Source organism: Miscanthus floridulus, chromosome 4 (genome assembly GCF_019320115.1).
Source record: "Miscanthus floridulus cultivar M001 chromosome 4, ASM1932011v1, whole genome shotgun sequence".
NCBI lineage: Eukaryota > Viridiplantae > Streptophyta > Magnoliopsida > Poales > Poaceae > Miscanthus > Miscanthus floridulus.
This window is the reverse complement of record NC_089583.1, coordinates 107,329,739-107,337,146: the sequence shown is the minus strand read 5'-3', so window position 1 is coordinate 107,337,146 and position 7,408 is coordinate 107,329,739. Positions and strand designations below refer to the sequence as shown.

At 41.6% G+C, this 7,408-nt stretch overlaps 1 pseudogene; it reads right to left on the bottom strand.

The window, feature by feature from the left end:
- Positions 1 to 1,266: 1,266 nt before the first annotated feature.
- LOC136549040 (uncharacterized) lies at positions 1,267 to 3,663 on the bottom strand (annotated as a pseudogene).
- Positions 3,664 to 7,408: the final 3,745 nt, after the last annotated feature.

Genomic DNA, 7,408 nt, shown 5'->3' with positions numbered 1-7,408 from the left:
GTCCATATTGCAACGCTCTGTTTGCTTCAAACAATAATTGCATGCCGAACAATATATGATGAAAGAAGCATTTAGACATCTATTAAATCAAAATATGCTTTGTTTCTACAACTCATTAATGAAACCACATCCAATGTCAAACTTAGTTGATAACACACACACAACAACTGAAACACATAAGGTATCTGACGCACAATAGCTACTTTGAACAATTCAAAATGTAATAAGCTATGTGTAGCACTTTAGAAAATGTTGGCTTGACATTGACCGTCCATCATCAGTTGTGCGTTCCACTCAAACTCTATCTTGCTCCTAAAACAATCATTAACATTGGTATATTCAGCAAACAGAAACTTAGTATTTAGCTAAGTATCATTTCACTTTACAGTAACAGGAACTAGGCAACTGAATCTGATTCAGAAATATTCATAGGTAGTGGAGTCAAAAATCACATGTGCTTTGCCAGCTTGTTGATTCCTTTTGGATAATGCTCGTTTCTTAGCCGCAGCATCCCTTAGTGCTTTAGTAGTAGTAAAACTAACTGTCATATCCCCTCCTTTGTTTTGGCCAGTTTGAGTCTTATTCGCAACACTATTTCTAGTTGTGCGACCATTACTTGTACCTGCCGCTGTTGTAGCTTTCGAGTTGTGTTTGTGGTGGGATGCTATCTTTGTTTTCCTGCAAATCAATAGATGGAGGGAAAATTATGCCTCATACTAAGGACTATCACATGACAACATTAAACACTCTTCAGTTCTCAAACTACATGCTGATGTGATATTTCTTCACTTTCTGTATTTACATTTTCTTCATCCATGTTTGTTGTAGTAGCAACCTCTACATTTTGTCCCCCATCTTTGTTAGCTTGCATTTCAATTTTGGTCAGAAAAATCATGAGTGGAGTTTGAAACTATGAAAATGATGCATGGTTTGTAGCCTGACTATTACCTGTTGTATTGATGCTTGTACATGTGTTGCTTGCATCATTGCCATAAACTCTTGCCTAAGAGCTTCTCTATTAGCCTCCCTTGCCTTCATCATTTGTTCCATCTGACGCTTATGTTCTTCCCTTTTGGCTTCCCTTTCAGCCTCTTGAGATTCTAATCTCTCTTGTAGCTTTGAAAATGCTTTGGCTAGTGCCGATTCCTGACGCACTTGGTACTGGTAATCCTCAGACAGTAGTTGCCTTCTGGTTGGGTATTTTGCCAAGTATTCGTTAGCATAGATCTTGGTTGATTTGTAGTTTCTTGTTTCCTGGTAGGCTGACTAGAAAATTTTATTTTGCTCCACTGTCTGAGATGATGAGTGCTTCTCCATCTGTCTCCCTCTCCGAAATTTTGCTGCATGCATTATCCTAACAAAGGAGGACAGTTGAAGTAGTTAATTGAAAATGATTTTGTAGGCGGTCACTTTGCATCAGTTAATAAGGTTTGTACAAACTGTTATATACTCACATAGACATCCCTAGATTCTTAGCTTGTCCATTGCCCATTCTTACTGTGCGTGATCATGAAAAGCTCCAAATCATTTGGTTCATCACCAGTTATTGGGTCCCTCTAATTAGGCAAGAATGTAACAAATTAGCGATATGTCAAAAGGTAAGGAAGCATCGTCATGTGCTTCTAAAGTTATTACCTTATCAAAGCCACACTGAGAAAAAGTCTTTGATCCTACCCGATGGTGTACCTTTACATTCTGTCGATTCTGAGAATTATTGCAACTAACCCTCTGCACAAGGAGTTGATTATAAAAAATATTACAATGTACCGAAACATAGCCTTTATTTCATCAAGTGAAAATGGCAAGAATAAAGTAAAGGTCATCAAACCTAAAAACTTGTCTTGCCAAAATACAAAACCAGATAGTGCCATTCAACAATGTCCAACTCTTCTGGCTTATGTCTCATTCTCTCCTCATAGGTGGTGTACGCCCTATACGTAGCACTTAATGTTGCTCGCCATCCTTTGTAACACTCATTAGCGATGGTCTATATTTTTTTCCTGTTTTCTTCGTTATTCTCAATGTCCCACTCATGCTATTCAACATATAAAACATAAATTCTAGGTACTTCTTAACTAATTTGGTAACAAAACTATGTATGCTAGAAAAAACAAATCAGAAACTTACCATCATATCAGATACTATTGAATATTTGACATCTTGGTCGATATCCTTCCATGTTCTCACCCCAATGAGTGGTGCTTTTTCCTTGTGTACACTACTATTTCATCAGTAAATGTGTGTGCGTTCTCACCTACAGCTCCTCCACGTGTAGAGAATTAGACTTTAAGCTTCTGACTGCCCTGCTTGGATCTCTTGTGGCTGGCTGCCAATCCTTTCACAGTACCTCATGCCTTCCTCTTTTGGGAGTCTTGTCCATCGAAACAATATACAGTGCAAGAGATTAAACAAAATCATTTACATAGGGAAAACTGAACTAAACATCAAAATAAAATCACAATAAGCATCACTTACTATCTCCCTGCGTTTTCTCACGTCGAGCATGTGATGGCTGGTTCAGAGGTGGTGTTGGATTGCTATCTTGACTTGAATTTAGTAAAACTATCTGATTTATAGGGTTGTCATATGCACCTACAGACATTAGGTCACAAGTGTAAACTATAAATGTATTGCGAAGGACTAATAATAAGTTGGTTGACATTTTGGGAAAAGAAGGTATATATTACTAATTTGATCTAGTTGTCCTTGCACCCTTAATCATTCTTTATAAGTCTTGACTGTGTCATCCCTGTATATATCTTCAAAATCTATGAAAGCCATGCTGCTATTAGTGATCTGGCCATTGCAATATAATATAATATAACAATTCATAATAGGGCAGCAACATAACTTACCCATGCCTTGGCCCTGTCTATGCATATTTTTAAGCCACACCTTGTAATCATCAAGTGACTCATCTATGGAATGTTCACTATTTGATGCCACAGTTCTTGGCAATTTAATGGGTGTTATGTCCATAGTTTGCTCTGTTATTTGATCCCTTGACAATACTAATCTAACCTCCCTCTCCTCTACATTACTTGATATCATTGCATTTGCATCGACATCATATTCGATCTCGTTTAGTGTTGCTATAGAGTTACCACTTCTCTTGTAGTACAAGTAGTCCCTGGTACCATACCCCAAATTTGATTTCATTGTTATTAAGTTACGAAATGTGAGGTTGTCCCTGGCTATTGTATACTGAGCAAATTGTTGTCCCCCTGGTGCCCCCTTGCAAGTGAAAGAAACAGTCCATGTTTGTTCTGAGCTATCACAGAATCTAATGAGAAACATAAGCACACCCTAAACAATATTTAAAGAAGGAACAACTTGAGAATGGCAAATAATAATGTGTCCTTCATATTATTGAAGCATCTCACTACCGTTTATTGAAGGATCTCACTATTATTGAAGTATTTTGTCAAATTCTAAATCATTGTAGTAGCATCCAGACATACATTGTGCCGTTACCTATCAGTCGTCCTGAGTGGAACGCCGGAGGTTTTCTTGTGATTGGCAGCCATCACCTCCATCTTCATCGGCAGGAGGTGTCACCGTCCTAGATGAAGGTGTTTGAAAAAGCGACATCGTCGCCCTGGGTCTAGACAATGAAGCAGGTGTTGGCATGTTGAACGCAGGTGACGTCGATTGAGTCTCCATTGATGCAATCTATAGTCCAACTACATTGAACAAGTAAACTACATAGACACACTAGGTACACGCATTATTCTTTCGTAAGTGAAAAGTGAATAGATTAATGGCTTTAGGGTTATCGTAAATCTGACGAAGAGGAAGTTCGGGAGTCCTTGAGGTTTGAGCATCGACGGTGGGGAGGCACGTCAGCGGTGGCCTCCGGGTGCAGGCCTGTCCTACACCGGCGCCCCTCCAATGACGACACGACTGGCGAAGACAAGCAGCGGCGGTGGGTGCAGATCGGGAACCGAGTTGGAGGAGGGAAAGGAAAGAATTGGAGGAGCTGGGGAGGATAATGAGGAAGTGGGGAGGTTAAGATTCGCTTTGTTCGCATAATGGGCGGGGTATTAGGCGGTAAATGGCTGCATGCGGGCGCCAAGCCAATTTTTAGCAAAAATTACAAAAAAATAAGTGGGAAAAGGGTGTGCCACTGACATGAGGGACCCACTTGTCGGCGCCAGGGTTCATGGTGTTCATCTTTTTTATTTTGATTCATTGTAAAAATGTTAAACGTGTTTAGATTTCGCATTTGTTGTCCAAATCAGGTGAATCTTTTTTCCAATTTCTCGGAAAACTTATTCCTTTCACATGTGAAAGCTCTAGTTTGGTTTTGGTGAATTGATGAAACCCTAAGTGCTAACCTAGTTTATCAAGTGATCATGATATAGGTAGCACACTCCAAGTAGTCAAGCAAATGAAGATCATAACATGATGATGGTGATGTCAAGGTGATGATCAAGTGCTCAGACTTGGAAAGAAGAAAGAGAAAAACAAAAGGCTCAAGGCAAAGCTATAAATTGTAGGAGCCATTTTGTTTTGGTGATCAAGACACTTAGTGAGTGTGATCATATTTAGGATCGATAGCCATACTATTAAGAGGGGTGAAACTCGTATCGGAATGCAGTTATCAAAGTGCCACTAGATGCTCTAACTCATTGCATATGCATTTAGGATCTAGTGGAGTGCTAACACCCTTGAAAATGTTTGTGAAAATACGCTAACACATGTGCACAAGGTGATACACTTGGTGGTTGGCACATTTGATCAAGGGTGGCGAAGTTTAGGTGCAAGGGTAAGTAACTCCACTGGCGGAGTGTCTGCCCGTAGAGTGCGGATAGTCCGACGGTGCCACCGGCGCCCTAGACAAAAAAGACTGGAGGTCACTGGAAGTGACCGGACGCTGGCCTCAGTTGGACCGGCGCGTCCGGTCAGGTGTAACAGCGAAGACACTAGTGTCAGTCAAATGACCGGATGATAGGTCGCTCTGCAACCGGACGCTGGCAGGGTGTGCCCGGTCAGTGCTGACGTACACTAACATAAGGCGCATAGAGGAGACGTTGTCTGACCGAACGCTGGCAGGGTCCTGATCAAGCATGACTGGATGAGTTCAGGTCAGCAAAATACGTTTCTAGAACCTTACTGGAAACGATCGGACGCTGGAGGCTCAGAGTCTGGTCAGTTGTAGCAGAGCGTCCGTTCAATAGATGACCATTGAGATCAGACTGACTCCTGTTGAACGTAGTGTGACACGTGGCTGACATCGAGCGACTGGACGCTGGGTCCTGAGTCTAGTCAATCGGACTAGAGCGTCCGGTCACCCTGCATTCAGCCCAGTGAAGGGGTACAACGGCTCTATTTCATGGGGGCTTCTATTTAAGCCCCATGGCTGGCTCAAGCTCACTCACTTGGCCATTTGCATTAACATAGCAACCTTGTGAGCTTAGCCAAAGCCCTCCCACTCATCTTCATCATTGATTCATCATCTTTGTGAGATTGGGAGTGAATCCAAGTGCATTGCTTGAGTGTTTGCATCTAGAGGCACTTGGTGTTCGTGTTTTGCTGTGAGATTCACTTGTTACTCTTGGTGGTTGCCACCACCTAGAGGGCTTGGAGCAGCGAGGATCGTCGAGCGGAGAGTGGTGATTGTCTTTGGCTCCAATCGTGGTGATTGTGAGGGGTTCTTGACCTTTCCCCAGTGGAGAGCCAAAAGGTACTCTAGTGGATTACTCGTGGCTTGTGTGATCCTCATCTTGTGTTGGTTGTGCGGCACCCTATTGAGGGTTTGGTGTGTGATGCCAATTAGCGCGTGAACCTCCAAGTGAGTGAATCTCCACAACAAGGACTAGCTTGCCGGCAAGCAAGTGAACCTTGGTAAAAAATCTTTGTGTTCATCATTGATTCCAAGGTGATTGATCTTCATTGTTATTCATCCTTGTGATTGATTGGTTCCTTCATCTACGCAGTGGTATAATCTTCTTGATCACTCTCTTTACATCAACGCAAACTAGTTGTCAAGCTTTTTAGTGTAGCTAGTTGTGAGAGCTTGCATGCTTGGTTGGTGTGGCTCTGTAGTTAGCCTTTGAGAGCACACTAACATAGAGTAGTGTCATAGCTATTGTGTGAATAGACACTATCTAAACTAGAATTGTGATAGGTGGCTTGCCTTTTGAGTAGGCTAGTGCAACACTTGCTTTGTCTCATAATTGTCTAACCATTTTGTTGAGTGTTGTTGTAGGAATTTTTAATAGGCTATTCACCCCCCCCTCTAGCCATTAGGACCTTTCAAGTGGTATCAGAGCTGAGGTCATCATGATATGAGGCTTAACAACCCTCAGTGTAAAAATGGCTCAAATCAACAACACTAAGAAGCCACCCCAATTTGATGGCACAAATTATCCCTATTGGAAGTCAAAAATGACCACACACATCAAGTCAATCAATAGAAAGGTGTGGAAGGTGGTAGAAATCAAAATTGAGATTGGTGATCCAAAAAATCCCACCGCGGCCGAAGAAGTGCTTCTCCAAAACAATGGCATTGCTCTAAGTGCTATTCATGATGCAATTGATGAGAGAACTTTTGAGGAAATCAAGAATATTGAGTTGGCTCATGAGGCTTGGAAGAAGTTGAAAGAATCATTTGAGGGCACTCAAGCCATGAAGGGTGCAAAGGCTTACATTCTCAAGGAGAAGTTTGCAAGCTTCAAGATGAAGGAGGATGAGAGTGTGCCAGAGATGTTTCATAGGCTTCAAGTGCTTGTCAATGATCTCAAAGCACTTGGAGAAGAGGTGAAGGACAAGGACTTCTCCCACAAGTTCTTGAGATGCTTATCTTCAAGATTTGGCACATTGGTTACTATTCTAGTAAGGAGTGGTTTGGACACCATGACACCAAACCAAGTGTTGGAAGACATCATGACCGATAATACATATAGAGATGAAGATGAGAAGGAAGAAAAGAAGGAGAAGAAAGATGAGAAGAAGGATGAGAAGAAGAGTGTGGCATTCAAGGCCACATCATCCAAGGGCAAAGCTAAGCAAGAAACATCTAGTGAAGAAGATGATTCATGGGATGATGATGATGATGATGAGAAGATGGCTCTCTTTGTCAAGAGATTTGGCAAGTTCATGGTGAAGAAGGGCTACCATGCTAGAAGAAAGAAGTCTTCATCCAAGAACAAAGAAGAGTCAAGAAGGTGCTTCAAGTGTGGAAGCAAAGATCACCTTGTTGCTCAATGTCCATACAATAGCGACAATGATGATGACAAGAAGAAGGACAAGAAGGAAAAAAAAGAGAAGGACAAGATGACCTTCAAGAAGAAGAAGGGTGGTTCATATGTGGTCACTTGGGATAGTGATGCTTCCTCAAGTGATGATGATGATGATAGTGATGATAACAAGACTGCCAAGAAGAAGGTTCTTGCAAGCATTGCTA